This window comes from Engystomops pustulosus, chromosome 5, assembly GCF_040894005.1.
Source record: "Engystomops pustulosus chromosome 5, aEngPut4.maternal, whole genome shotgun sequence".
In the NCBI taxonomy this organism is placed as follows: domain Eukaryota; kingdom Metazoa; phylum Chordata; class Amphibia; order Anura; family Leptodactylidae; genus Engystomops; species Engystomops pustulosus.
The window spans coordinates 166,163,209-166,178,498 of record NC_092415.1 but is presented as its reverse complement, the minus strand read 5'-3'; the positions used below and the strand labels follow the sequence as shown (position 1 = coordinate 166,178,498).

At 40.6% G+C, this 15,290-nt stretch overlaps 1 protein-coding gene and 1 long non-coding RNA gene across 3 annotated transcripts in view; one reads left to right on the top strand and one right to left on the bottom strand.

Annotated features, from left to right (window-relative positions):
• Positions 1 to 15,290, bottom strand: part of LOC140133470 (uncharacterized) — an 87,350-nt gene that overhangs the window by 71,197 nt on the left and 863 nt on the right. The window lies entirely within an intron of this gene.
• The window catches only part of WIPF3 (WAS/WASL interacting protein family member 3), a 42,541-nt gene continuing 37,043 nt past the window's right edge, over positions 9,793 to 15,290 (top strand). For both annotated transcript variants that reach the window (XM_072153698.1, XM_072153697.1), the window contains exon 1: positions 9,793 to 9,942. The gene's annotated coding sequence lies outside the window, so the exon portion shown is untranslated. The remainder of the gene's footprint in view (positions 9,943 to 15,290) is intronic.

Sequence of the window (15,290 nt, the reverse complement as noted above, 5' to 3'; positions counted from 1 at the left end):
CAAGAAGAAAGGTTAAAGGGGTTGTCCACTTTCAGCAAATATTTGATATGGTTTGTGTAAGGTAAAGTTATACAATTTTCCAATATATTTTCTGTATCAATTCTTCACTGTTTTCTAGATCTCTGCTTGCTGTCATCCTATAAAAACCTTCTTTGTTTACTTCAAATGGATATAAATATGTGATGTGATGGAGGTGTAGGTGCACAAACTGTTATCACAGACAGTAATAGTAGTTTTGTGATAATAACGCCTCGTGCACCTGCACCTCCATCACATCACATGGACAAATTTCTATCCACTGGACAGCAAGCAGAGATCTGGAAAACCGTGAGGAACTGATACAAAAAGTATATTGGAAAATTGTATAAATTTTCCACAAACCATATCAAATATTTGCTGAAAGTGGACAACCACTTTAAATCAAAAACATTAGATCAGTCTGTAAGAATATGTAAAGTCAGCAGGAGGAGGTGTGAATATCACTGACCGGCTGAGATTTTCTGCTGCCATTGTACAGGCTGTCCCCATATATGGCCAGTTACATCACGACTAAGGTCTCCTAATAATGGAGGCTGACGGTGGATGGCGTACATTATCATACATCTCCCATAAACTATTATGGGCATCCCTGGCAGGATGAAACAGTATAGTCTACTACATCCTATGTTCTCTGCTCGTGTATGCTTACCATACACATTTAGTATACATATTGGGGGCTTTCCTGGCATACATGCTGAAGTTGTGAAAAAAGAAAGATGTAAAGGTGGCCTTACCTATATTCTATGTGATGGTACAATTATGGTGATACCAAATATGAAATTTTTTTTTTAAGTTTTAAATCTTTTACACAATAAAAATCCCCTTTTTTTAAAAAAAATGTGCTTCCTTTTGTGATAAAAATCACCATTCCAGTAACCAAATAGTAAAAGATTGCAGCATCATTCAGCAGGAACTCTACAGAACATTTAAGGAATTACAGTAGAGTTAAATCCAGTTATTCATAGGTGATGTATTCTGTGATTGGATTTTTTTCTGCTCCATTTCGCCCAGACCACCATAATGACTTATTTCAGCCATGTTTCATCTCTGCAGAATTTACCACATCTTTGGTTTCAGTACTTAGTTTTTTCAACCTAAATGAGCTCTCCATTCATAGTAATAATGCCACTCTTGGTACCTAGGTGACTGAATGCATGTATCTATCTATCTATCTATCTATCCCAAAAACATAAATAAGGGCAAAGAATCACAACTGAGGCAACACAAGTAAATATGAATTATTAATGCAGAGGGTTAGAAGGTGTTATGAACTTATCCCTCTTCATGTCAGTAGCTGACTGGTGAGAGTGATCACATCGCTAGGGGGTCTCCAGCATGGAAATATAGTATGCAGCTGTAAGCCTCTGCATGGGAGGCTAAGTGTTAATTGTATTGTCCGTTTATATGCTTTGTACTTGCTGGGTGGAAGTGTTAAGGTAAACTGATAGATCAACTCCTGTCATTTCTACCTGTCTTATTTTCCTAAAATATACTGTAATAGAAACAATGAACTTAAGATGGCGCCGAGATCTTAGACCACACCTAGCACTTCGAAGCAAGGCGTGACGTTAATGTGCGACAGCAGGGAAGTTCTCTATTCAAGAAGATGTCTGGTATTGTTATGCTTTATACGCTCCTCCCTGTCTACCTTTTTTTTCCTATTCTTCTATATAGACTGATACTGAACAAATAAAGCTTGCACAGTGCTGATTTGCTTGGGCAATGTTAGCATGAGTGAGACCTGAATCAGCAGTTGTCTGAATCATCAGGCTGCCTGACACCTTGGCCAAGTCAGGAGACTAGGCCCAGATCAGAGGTCCACATCAAGGCTCTGTTTCATTCCTAATAGCCCAGCTTGAAACTAATTTACCAGGCTGCGTGCACACCTTCCTGAAAGCCTGAGCTACAACAAGTTACCTCCAACCAGCTGAAGTTTTGCTGCTGTTAAGGCCATTGTCTGTTCCAATAAAGAACTATAAGTTATACTTCAACAACGTGCATCTGAGTGATCCCTGGGTCCTGCTGTACACCATCACAGGCACCCCATACTTCATCCCCAGGGACCCTGGGGTCGTCCCCGGGAGAAACCTTCACTGTCAGCCTTGCCCCCTATTTTCTTGCACGCACCACCACCTTCTGGAGACCTGCCAGGCTGTGGATGAGGCCTCGGCTCCTGATACCAAGCTCCGTGACTATCCAGCTACTTCAGTATTCAGGAACCCGGCTTCCTACAGTCACCAAAAAAAGTCAGTCCCTGGTTGGGGATGTTGCATAAAGAATATACCAGGAGGGCACAAGACCAGCTCTGCTTCTATGCCTACTGAATGGAGCAATCAATAAAGCTATGCGGATAAGGAGGGCGAGATTTTACCAATCACAGAATAAAACTTTCCAAACCTATTAAAGCAGGTTTGTTTATCAGAAAGTATCTGAGGTAATACTGTTCTAGTTGCCCATGGCAACCAATCAGAGCTCAGCTTAAGTACAGCTGTGGGAAAATGAAAGCTGAGTCCTGATTGGTTGCCAAGATCATCTAGAACAGTTCTGCTCTCAGTCACTTCTGATAAATCTCCCCTATTTTGTTTATTTGTGTCAATGCCCACTGAAGCTAGCCTGGAGCAATAGAACTAGTATATACTCACTCACTCGGGGAGAATTATCATAAGTCTCTTAGAGCAGAATTGTTCAAGTTGACAATAGCAACCAATCAGAACTCAGTTTTCATTTTGCAACAGCTAAAATGAAACCTGAGCTCTGATTGGTTTCCATGGGCTACTAGAACAGTTTAACCTCAAACTTGATGATAAATCTCCCCCAGTGACTGTGTCTTAGATTGTATTTTGAAATGCATATCTTATGTACTGATGAACAAGCCGTACCTCTTCCTTTGAACCTAATATAAGGATGCATTTTGAAAATGTTTTTACTTACAATAAACCTATTATTCCAATCATTTCATTACATACTGTTTTGTCTATATTTTTTTTATCACAGTTACAGGAACCTCTGAAGAACAGTCCCTTTAGTCTCCTCAGAACAGGTGCTCTGTCTGCCCAGTGTGTGTAACAGTATTATGTTTCTACCATGTGTCAATTAAAAGGAAATTGTATAGAGAAGAAGCAAGCTTCATAAAAACTGCTAAAATGCAACAATGGAACAAGTCAAAGCAAAGAAATACATGTGGTCTGATTCATACAGCCAAAATAAGCAAATATGGGGCACTGTTGTTGCTGTTTCCCTATTGGGTCTTTATGTTAGTATATTGATGTTCTATGTCTAAGCAAACAAGTTTACAATACACGGACTAACCTAGAGTCAACCAAAGGGTAGATGCACATTGTGTTCTTATATACCGACTACAAAGACCAATCTAACAAGATATTCACGACACATGAGTTTATTGAGCGTAAGAAGATGGAGCTCATCTATGCAGCGAGGTGCATGTGCCCTTTTATACGGTGGAGTTACCCAAAACGGGGTGACAATATTTTGGCGCCTCAGGACTTCTGTTTAGATCTTTCTTTCGTCCACATGTTTATTTCTAAATTAGATTAAAAATCCAAAAGTTAAAAAAACAATGTTTAAAGCAATACGTTTCGTGTCCAATCTGGATGCTTCATCAGGCTTTAATGAATACAAGGTCACTAATCCTCTTTTACTATGTTTCCTTGTTGACATAAGACCAATTTCCTGTCGGCCGTCTGATGCATATACTTGCTATAGGGCAGTGGTGGTGAACCTATGGTACGGGTGCCAGAGGTGGCACTCGGAGCCCTTTCTGTGGGCACTCAGACCATCGCCCCAATTTCACCAAACAGGACCACATCTACCAAATCTTCCTGCAGTCCCAGGACACTTAAGGGATGCTGCTCTTAGTGAAGGTGTTGACTGAACTGCATTGTCTTTAGAGGTCATCCTGCTGGACCCACCATTCTTCCCAGAGAGAAGCTACAATGATGGTCTGAATTTGCCCACCTTCTTTCAACTGCATTGGTGGCCTTAGGAGAGCCAATACAATTGAATGATGTTGAAGAACAGGTAGTAATAAGTTACTGCTTGAAATTCCATGTTGGCACTTCATGGTAAATAAGTTGATTTTAGTTGTAGTTTGGGCACTCTAAAAGGTTTGCCATCACTGCTATAGGATCTTCCGAAGCCTCTGGCACAAGCAGCGTTTGCAGGATACACAATTTTGGTACCTTTTACCAGTATCTCCTAGAGCCCATCAGCTGCTGACTGGGCTTGGATGAGGCGAATGGACAGTGACTACGAAGTTTCAACGAGAGTTGTGGCTCCAGCTGCATAACATAAAAAGTTGAGCAGCTTTTAACCCCTTAGCGTTCTGCGCCGTAGTAGCAGCGGTAATCTACATCCCGGTAACACCTGTGTGGGCTCCGATCGCTACCGCAGCATTTAACTTGCCTTTGGGGGGTCTTTCCCCCACGATCGGCACCCCAAGCCTATTTTTCGGGGAGCGCCGATCATTGCTATGGCAGCCCTGGGGTCCGATTAGTACTGCCGTAGAATAAAATTAAATACTTATTGAACCCGTATGACGAACGCCATTAAAAAAAACTTTAAAAAACCTGCCAAAAATAAGTGATCAACAAAACATATGTACTCCAGAATGATACTGTTGCAAAGTACACCATGTCCCTCAAAAAACAAGCCATCAACCAGCTCTGTAGCCAAAAACGTAACAATGTTATGCCACTTGGAAGACGGCAATGCAAAAATGATAGATTTTTCCTACCTTTGGGGTTTTATTTGGAAAATTTAGTAAAACATAAGAAAAAATATTCAAGTCTGGTATCTGCGTAATCGTATTGACCCATAGAATAAAGATAACATGATTATTAGGCTATAGGGTGAACATGGGGGGAAAAACAAAAAAAAAAAACAGTACAGAATTGATGCTTTTCTACTCCTGACCTCAAAAGAAAGTTCCAAAATTTTCAACAATTGGGGATACCAACCCCAAAATGGTAACACTGGAAAAAGCATCTCATCCAGCAAAAAAAAATGCTGTCACATGACCCCAATTATGAAAAAGCGAAAATTTTATAACCTTCAAAAGGGGCCAATGAGGGAAGTAAAATCCTGGCAGCTGCAGGGCTCTCCTTCCCTTCTGCTCCTCGCTGTGCGCCCATAAATCAAGTAAAGGCCACATGTGGGGGGTCTCTGTACTCGGGAGAAATTGCATAACAATTGTAAGATGGATTTTCTCTTTTTATCTTTTGGAAACCTGTAAATTTTAGGGCTAAATTTAGGTACAACCGTCAAAATTTGACCATTCTAAATTTCACCTCCATTTTGATTCAATTACTATGAAGATCTCAAGGCGTTAACAATCGTCCTAAAAGCTGTTTCTGATAGTTTGAGGGGTGCAGATTTGAAAATGGATTGATTATGTAGGGTGGTTTTAAAGCTAAAAAAGGAAAATTTCATTCAAAACCATAATTATCCCCAAAATAGTCAATTCTGAAAATACGGAAAACCGATATTCTTTTTGTAAGCCGCGTGACATCAAAATAAATTATCCAGACATTTCAAAAATTATGAAAATGTAAAGACAACAAATGGGAAATGTTATTTAGCAATTTATTTAGGTGGTAAATCTATCTATCAGCAGAATATCCAGTGTAGTGCTTGGAGAAGAAAAGACAAAATAGATGTTTATTATTATTATTTGTCTGGTCTGGGGTCTGCATTCTTATGTATTGCCTGTTCTCTGGTCTGTGGTATAATTGTCTCTTCTGGAGTCTTCATAGTAATCAGTTATTTGCTCTAGGGTCTGCAGTATTATCAATTGTCTCTTTGGGGTCTGTATTATTGTTGATTGGTTTGGGGGGTTCTGCATTATTATTATCATCTGGTCTGAGGTTTGCATTATTATTGCCTGGTCCAGTTTATTTTGATGTTAATAAAGGGGCTGTACCAGAATACTTATTTTTTCATATAGGAGTCCGCCGCAGAAAAACGGAAGCAGGGAGAAGCTGAATATACTTCCTTTTTTTTATGTTTAAAGACCCCCAAAGCCATATATGAAAAAATAAGCATTTTCAGACAACCCCTTTTAATTAACTGTTATTGTGTGATATGGGTTCTGTATTATTAGTGTCTCTATTATATAGGGGTCTTTCTTACAATTATTATTTGATTTTGGTTACATATTAATTTCTGGTCTGGGGTCACATTTACTAAGGCACATTTACTAAGTGTCTGCGGACCGCATTTCCATCTGTTTCCCGACTATTTCCGATTTGCGCCAGAATTTAACAAGGGTTTTTGGCACACGCGATCGGATTGCAACACAAATCGGGGGGCATTGCCGTCAGACAACCCAACTGATTCGGACTAAGCGCGGGTTTAAAAATTCTAATTTTGTCGCAAGACAATGCACTTACATAGATCGGGAAGAAGATGGTTAACTCCGGCGGACCTCAGTGGGGAAGCGACACATGCAGGATCTCGTGAATCGATCTTGGTGAATCGCGGCAGACTTCATCCTCGTCGGACAGTCCGGATCGGGGATCACGACAGGACTGGGTAAGTAAATGTGCCCTATTGACAATCACTATTGCTATATACCCTAAATTTAATAGGGTACCTTCTATCTGCCACTGGTTATGGTATCCTGCTGTTAAATTGCGGTTACAATGTGAGTTCTTGTTTTTTTTTTAAACGTATGTGTTTTTGCAAGTTTCCAATGCGGTTGGTTATTTTGAATCTGTTTTTCTTCATTTCTAGAAGTGTAACAGCTGTATTAGCATTTTCACAGCTGCTTAAACTTTCACAAATTAAGAAAAACGGATTTTAACCAGCCAAATGCATGGTAAACATGCAAAAACGCATACGTTTTAACCCCTAGGCGCACCAGGACGTTATAGTACGTCCCGGTGGCTAGATACTTAGCGCACCAGGACGCACTATAACGTCCTGCTTCTGGCACCGGCTCACGAACGGAGCCGGTACCAGAAGCAGCGGCTGTCAGCTGTCTAGTACAGCTGACAGCCTGCGCTAACACCCGCGATCGGAGCCGACTACGATCGCGGGTGTTAACCCCTTACACGCCGCGGTCAAGCATGACCGCGGCGTGTAAGGGTCTTCCCCCTATGGATCGGATCCCCCGTGCCGCTTACCGGGGGATCCGATCCTCTCCTGGGCAGCTCCGAGGACTGGCATGTGCCCCGGAGCTGCCCAGTTTCCATGGCAGCCAGAACCCTTCCGGGTCTGGCTGTAAACTGTCTGAGCATGCGCAAGCTTGCTCAGACAGTTTACACTGCTCTACAATAAAATAGTATTGTAGAGCAGTGTATTGAACTTAAACCAGTGATCAGAGTATCACTGGTTTAAGTTCAAGTATGTAGAAGTAAAATTATGCAAAAACACTTAACACTACACATTATAATAAATAAAAAATAAATACATAAAAATATAAGCCCCTAAAATGTCACTTTCCCATAAAAACACTTAATAAAGTATAAAAAACATAAAAACACAAAAAACCCCCGCATGTTTGGTATTGCCGCGTCCGTAACAATCTGCATAATAAAACAGAATCATTACTGGACCCGCACGGTAAACGCCGGAGGAAAAAAACGCAAAAAACGTTCCGAAAAAAAGATAATTTTTAATTAATACCCTATAAAAAATGCTCTAAAAAGTGATTTAAAAAATTTTATGCACTCTAAAATAAGCCCACTAAAAAGAACAACTGTTCTCGCAAAAAATAAGCCCCTAACAAGATTTATCTGCCAAAAAATAAAAAAGTTATGCATATGAAAAGATGGTGATGCTAAAATGAATACGATTTTCTCCAAATTAGTTTTTATTCAGTACAATTGAATAAAATACACAAAACCCCCACATATTTGGTATCCCTGCGTCCGTAACAATCTGCATAATAAAAGAAAATCGTTATTAGACCCGCAGAGTGAACCCCGTAAAAAACAACCTCAAAAAACTCTCTCTGAAAAAAAGATGATTTTTTATTAATGCCCTTTAAAAATGCTCTAAAAAGTGATTTAAAAAAGTTACGCAATCTAAAATAAGACCACTAAAAAGAACAATCCTTCTCGCAAAAAATAAGCCCTTAAACAGATTTATGAGGTGAAAAATAAAAAAGTTATGCATATGAAAGACGGTGATGCTAAAATTAACAACAATTTTGCCAAATTACTTTTTATTCAGTAAAAATGGAAAAAAATAAAAAATCTATATAAATGAAGTATTTTTGTAATCGTGGCGACCCATAGAATAAAAATAATATACTATTTTTATGGTATGGTTAACGGCCAAAAAAAAAACACATAAAAATGTTCCTAAAAATTAACGATTTTCATTTCCTCGACCAACAAAGCTTTAATTAAATCTCACCAATTAGCTATAGATGCCCCAAAATTATGTACCAGAAAAGTGCATCTCATGTGGCAAAAGAAATAAGCCCCTATAGGTCCTCAATAAAAAAAGAAAAAAATTATAGCCTGTACAATGTGACATAGCAAATTGGATCTGGATGACGCCTCCTTCCCTCCTATGCCCAGCCGTGCACCCATACAGCAGGTTACCACCACATATAGGGTATCGGTGTACTCGGGAGAAATTGGGTATCAAACTTTGTGGAGCCTTTTTTCATTTAATCCATTGTATATGTTTAATTTTCCACCCAAAATGAGTGTATTGTGAAAAAATATTACAATTTTCAGACTGCACCTCCGTTTTGTTTTAACCCCTATAAAACACCTAAAGGGTTAACAAACTTCTTAAAAGTGGTTTTTCATACGTTGAGGGGTGTAGTTTCCACAATGGGGTAATTTATGAGTCTAGCTATTATTTAGGCCTCTCAGTGTCAATTAGAAGTTGAGCAGGTCCATCTAAATACGGGTTTTGGTGATTTTACAAAAAATGTGAAAAATGATACCTAAATTCTGAGCCTCAGAACATTCTAGTAAAATATGTGGAATCTTAAAAAAACCATGCCAACATAAAGCAGACATTTGGGAAATGTAAGTTATGAATTTATTTGGGTGCTATGACTATCTGCATCAAAAGTAGAGAATTTAGAACGTTGAAAATATAGAATTTTTCCAATTTTTTGCCAAATTTTGTTTTTTTTCATAACTAAACGCAAAAGATTTCATCCAAATTTTTAAACTAATTTGAAGTACAATGTGTCACGAGAAAACAATCTCAAAATCCCCTGGATATCTCATAGCATTCCCACGCTATAACCACTTATAGTGACACAGGGCAGATTTGAAAAATGGGTCCGCGTCCTTTAGGCCAAAAGATGCTGTGTCCCGTAGGGGTTAAACAACCGAGAACTGACCAAGAACGCACAAAACCCACCAAAATGTACCAAGAAACTTTGTATTGTAATAGTGATTGTAATAATGAAGGTGTATTATTTGGTGATACTGCAGGTTGTCTTTGAGGTCTGGCACTGTTATGGTAATATCTTCTTATCTAACCTTTATGGGGTCACTGTTTTGGGGTTTAGTAGACCTGTCCCTGGTTATGGGGCTGCCTCCTGTTTTGGGGTTACACACCTTGTTGTCCCGGTGTGAGGCTCCTCAGAGGGGATGCAGTATCTTAGACTTGTTGTACATGATGTAGGTGCTTATTATCAGAGTAGACATTCAGGTTATGGAGGCGGGAGGGTGCAGCTGTTGTGTCACTCAGTGTCCCCATACTATGTGGGAGTGACTGCGCCGCCCTGCAGCAGGTGCCCTGTGTCCCTCCCCGTAACCTCCGCCCCAGTCCTGGTCTCCAGCGCCGCCCCGGGAGCACAGAGCAGTCGTCTCCGGGCGCAGGGAGCGGGACGGACGGACCACAGAGCGCAGCCTCCGGTGTCACCCGGGGAGTGAGCGGCGCTGTGCAGGTGTCATATATATACAAACAGTGAGTACACACCCGGGTACATGGTGTCCTGCCACAGGGCACAGGGGGAGGAGGTCCACATGACAAGACCTCCTGGCACATGATAGCAGCAGGAGGGCACAGCTGGCACAGGATTTTCTTCCAGGTTAGTCCAGTATACTGATCCTGGCACTAGGCTGGTGACTTTACCCCACATCTGTCAATATTAGTCAATAGATCTGCAAGTTCAAGAGCTTAGAAATAAACTGATATATACCTCCCCTTTAAATCCCACACTATTTGTGCCCATACCACTAGGAGTGATTACTAAACACTGTGGCACATGGGGGCAAAAGTAGTCATCAGACATAATCATCTATAAAAATAGAAAGATTTATCCATATGTAAAGGAGATTATCTGGAGGGTAAACATATTATAAAACTGTCTGAAATTAGGTTAAAAGTTTTGTTTAATTTATTTATATGTTTTTCTACATAAACAATTGATTTTTTTAATGCAAACTTTACTAGATCCAGTTACAATTAGTTACAATTCTGCTAATAGAATATTAGTATTCTACAATACCCCGAAAAAGTGCATGGTGCATCTCTAAACTTATCTACATTTACAGCAATAAAAGACTTTTCAGAAATAAGCGCTGTACTTGTAAAAATACACAATCCTGGGGATTTCGGTGTCCTCATGGATAGATTTGGATTCTGTATAGCATCAATTCCATAATGTCAGGGACCCCTCTACATGGTAGTTGCAGCCAGTCATCGGCCTCATTGGTCCTATTGTAAATGTCATCACAGCAGAGGCACTTTTTCAGCAGTTTCCAACTACAAATATGACATCTGAGACCTAAGATTGGCTGCAGTGGCCACGTGGAGCGACATTATCACTGGAGGCCTCGAAATAATACCTGAGCTTTGGCACAGAACCTTCTGCAGGGTGAAGCGGAATATATGAGAGGGAATCTGATGCCGATAACGATCCCATAATTTTCTATACAATCCATTCTGGCAAACCCAGCGTCAGTGGTTGTGCCATATGGTGCTGAATCTATGCATAAGCAGGGTGGCTGCAGACATAAATGTGTGTGCTTATCACATGCTGGCGCATCATGTGCCAGTGCTTAATTCTATCTGCGCCCGTCCTGCTGCGCTGGATATATCTATAGGCTCTGGCCTATTGCTCTATCCTGTGGCCGGACAATGCTACACCAAGTAACCATGCGCAGCCTATAGCTAGTGCACACTCCGCAGTCCAGCCTACCCCCGTATGCTCACCTAGCGTGGAGGTGGCCTAAGGGAGGAGATATTCGGAATTCCTTTCTGTGCGCCATAAATTGGGACTCAATCAAGGCTTGTACGCCAGAGCACGCCGTGATAAATCTCCCCCGGTGTATTCTACTGTAGGGCTGCAGGTGAGCTACAGCTACAATTACTTGATCTTATACATTTTGGTGACTTTGAGAACATGGAGGGGAAAAAATCTGATTTGTGCCTTCTGTCTACTAATGAGCCATACCAGGGGTTGGCTTTCAAAATCGCTTAAAACATCTTGTGTGAACACATTGTAAGGCCGTGTTCACACAGTTACCTTCTGAAATGCAGTTGAAATGCAACAGTTGGATATGGCCCAAGCACATATGGGTTTCCTCTGAAATGTATGCAAATGGTAATGAGCACCAGATATTTTGGATTATTTACATCCAAAAACACTTGGTGTTCATTCCAGATCGCATTCGTTTCAATGGAAACACATTTGCGATCCAACCAAATGCAATTGAAACGCAATGGGGCAGATTTATCAAGCTGTCCTAAAAGTAAGAATGTTCTTAGTTGCCCATGGCAACCAATTACAGCTTTCCTTTTATCCATGCTCATGAATATTTTAAAGGGGAGCTGTAATTGGTTGCCATGGGCAAATAAGAACATCCTTACTTTTAGACAGCTTGATAAAATTGGCATAATTTGTTAACACCGGCTGAGGTCATTTTCACGTTCACAATTTTTATACTTCAGTAGTTTCACTTTGATCCTGGCACAGTTTGATTTTTGTCTCTAGCCTCCACTTATTCCAAGCCATTAGTGAAATTTTTTTCAGCACCCAAAATGCTATTTCAGAACTTAATTCTCTGTTGGACAGTACTAGTGTGTGTAATCCAATCTGGGACTGCATGAGAATCAGCGTAGTGACACCTACTAAAAGACTGCAATGAGGCGGTGAAGGTGGTCCCATTTATGAGCCTTTTACACAGGCCATGATCACCTGAACATGTTTCTTTACCAGTCACTGTCCCATGGGAAACTGCCAACCAATGAGAATACACCTTCCAAACATTGGGGCACATTTACTAAGGGCTTCATTAGTTGAACTGTTCTTCATGGCTAAAGCAGCTTGGACAGGTAATAAAGAAGTGCCTGCGCTTGTGGTGCACGCAACCCTTTTGTGGCGCACCTGCACTGGCCTCCATGTGACACAACTTAGGAGACATGCCGTTAGTCGGTCCGACTGATTCGAACCGAGCGCCGTAATTAACTTTGAAATTGTGTCGCACGCCCTATGTTAAAGATGCACCCCAAAAAAGATGGTGAACTCTGTTGGACCTGAGCGGGGAAGCGACACATTCATGATTTCAGGTGCATTAGTAAATCGCCGCACACAGCATTATAGATGGACAATGCACTTTCAGTGAACTCGAGCGCCATTGTTGTGTTGTGAAACAATCAGACCCTAAACAATCATTCAACCCTAAACTCATGATCACTTTAACATATTAAAGGAACTTTACCATCAAAATGAAGCATGATGAACCAAGGACACTTATTCATAGATCAAGGCACTGTGGTAATCATCTTATGTTTGTCATCCATGGACTCCTTTCTTTTAAAAATTAAAGGAAAATAACCACGTATTTTAACAAAAAGCAAACTAAAAATACTCACCTGCGCTCCACTTTATCCCAAAACTGGCGGCGTTCTTCTTTAATCGGGACACACCAGGATCACTTAGAAAAGACTTATAATTGGCATCCAGGAGCGCAGTTTGTTTTTTGTTAAACAAAGTGGTTCTTTTTCTTTAACTTTAAAAATGATGGTAATAAGCCTGAGGGCGGTTCCCTGAACCCCTCCATACTTTAGCATCACAGACTGTCTCTCCCTCCCAGCTACTTCCTCAGAACTTCCCCCTGCCTGCTGTAATTTCACTGCAGAAGAGGAAGTTTTAGCTCACACTGGAATTGGGAAGTACTCCAGCACAGTGTAACAACCTGTGAATCTGCAGCATGGAGGAGCTATGGTAACCTTTCAGGCTAATAAGCATAATTTTAAAAGTTGATTTTAGAAGGAAGGAGGCCATGGATAACAAGTATAAGAAGATTACAACAGTCACAGTGCCTGGATCTATGAGCATGTCGACTTTTACCAGTGCAATAACCTTTTTATGTCACCTGTTTGTTTAGTCAGTCGCCATGTTGATCTCCGTTCCTCCTTATCCCTCTCCTCCAGATAAGGCTGCAGTGTTTGGTTTGTCCTGTGTAAATGGAATTATGGGACTTGTAGGCAATGTGCTGAAGATATGGTTTCTGATCTACTTTCAGTCCAGGAGGGTGAATGAGTAGGATGTGACGTCACCCTATAGTTCTGCCTGAATTCCTACCAGATCATCTTGTGAATGAAATGTTATTGATTTATTGTGGGCATATCATTCAGCATGTGTTACAGACCAGGGGAAATTGTGGCTACATGGAGGCAAAAGGGTAAAATAAACGTTTAATCAACCTAAACATTATTGTGGTGGGGCATCATGCTGGCCATACAAATCAGATAAAAATCAGAAATTGTTAGGTTCAGCCTTTTCCCATCCTGGTCTGCTAGTTTTACAATTTTCATAAACAGAGAAAATAAACTGTGAAGATAAGGTATCAGCCTTCAATGAACAGGTTTCTCCCATGTAGTTGGAGAATATTTTTAGAAAACACAGAGAAAACTTTGATTTTATGTAATAATGGAAATTCCTGGGCTACGGTAGGGTTACAAAGTGCGAGTAAATATACAGTTAGTTAAAGAGAAGAGTCACTCTTGGTCACCCTCAGACATAAAGGACTTTGGACAAGACGAATAGGCACGTTTAGGCTACTTTCACATTCTGATTTTTGGATATGTTCAGCGTATACCTCATGAAAGCTCCCACTGTATACACTAAATGTGCTCATAGACTTATACTGCCATTCTTTTGCACAGTGCATGTCCCATCCAGCAGTAATCACTGGTTGAAAAAACACAGCAAACTGCATTTTTCCTGCTGGAAAGCTCAATATACACTCAGTGGAGGCCATTAGAGGCTATGGGTGACAGATGAAACTGTACAGCATCCGTCTCCAGCTTCCGCTGGGCGTGCACTTATGGTGTTTACCTAGTATTGTAACTGTCCATGTAAGGATAGTTACCTAATCTGAGAGTCATCCTGAACATCAGCAATAGCCAATCACTTGCTGCTGTCGACATTCACCCGACGTTATGTTATCAGAGAATAAGTAACTTTTTTGGAAAAACCCCTTCAATTGGAATAATGAAACAATATTTTTTACACAATTTATAATAAATATCCTTTACTGCATGGTATATATAATCTGCAGGATTTTATCAGTGCTGTGTTTTATTGTTCTTCAAGTTAACATAGTATGGTCATTGAGATACTTTGTGCCTGACACTCTTACTATTTACCTATGATATTTCCTTGGATTCCTTGGTACATAACACAAGGATTCTGTGCCTGCTAATTGGTGGTAGGGGAAATATGATCACATTGAATGGGTTGTCCTAAACTCTTTATTTGTAGATTAATGGGTTGGGAGGGAGGTTGTCCACTGGAGAAGGTCCTTTTCCCAAAGTGAAGAGAGATGCAGGCACTCTGAAGGACCTGTCCTATATTATGCAGATAATCCATTGAATTGATAGGTTTGGGAAACTGTGTTTTATGAGTAGGATCAGAATTCAGGCAAGTCCCATTACTGACCAATGAAAATAATCAGTGTGGTGGGGGGATCATTTGGAAATCTTCTACTTTCAAGCACAATGGATCTGTTTAGCCATAATTTTAATGTTTATCATTTAAAAACACAATTGAGTGTATTAAAGAGGACCTGTCACCGCGGAAAACCCACAGAGCAAATGTGCCCCCCATAATCCTCCCCCCAGCCCCTTTCTCCCTACCCGCTTTTTTTTTTTAAATTTATGTGCAGTAAATGGATTTAAAACGATCCGACCTCTTACCAAATAAGAGGTCGGATCGGGTATCTGGCACGCTGGGAGTCGGTGTTATTCATTAGGGGGCGTGCCGACACACCCCCAGCACGCCCCCCGCCAGCGGACACATTGGG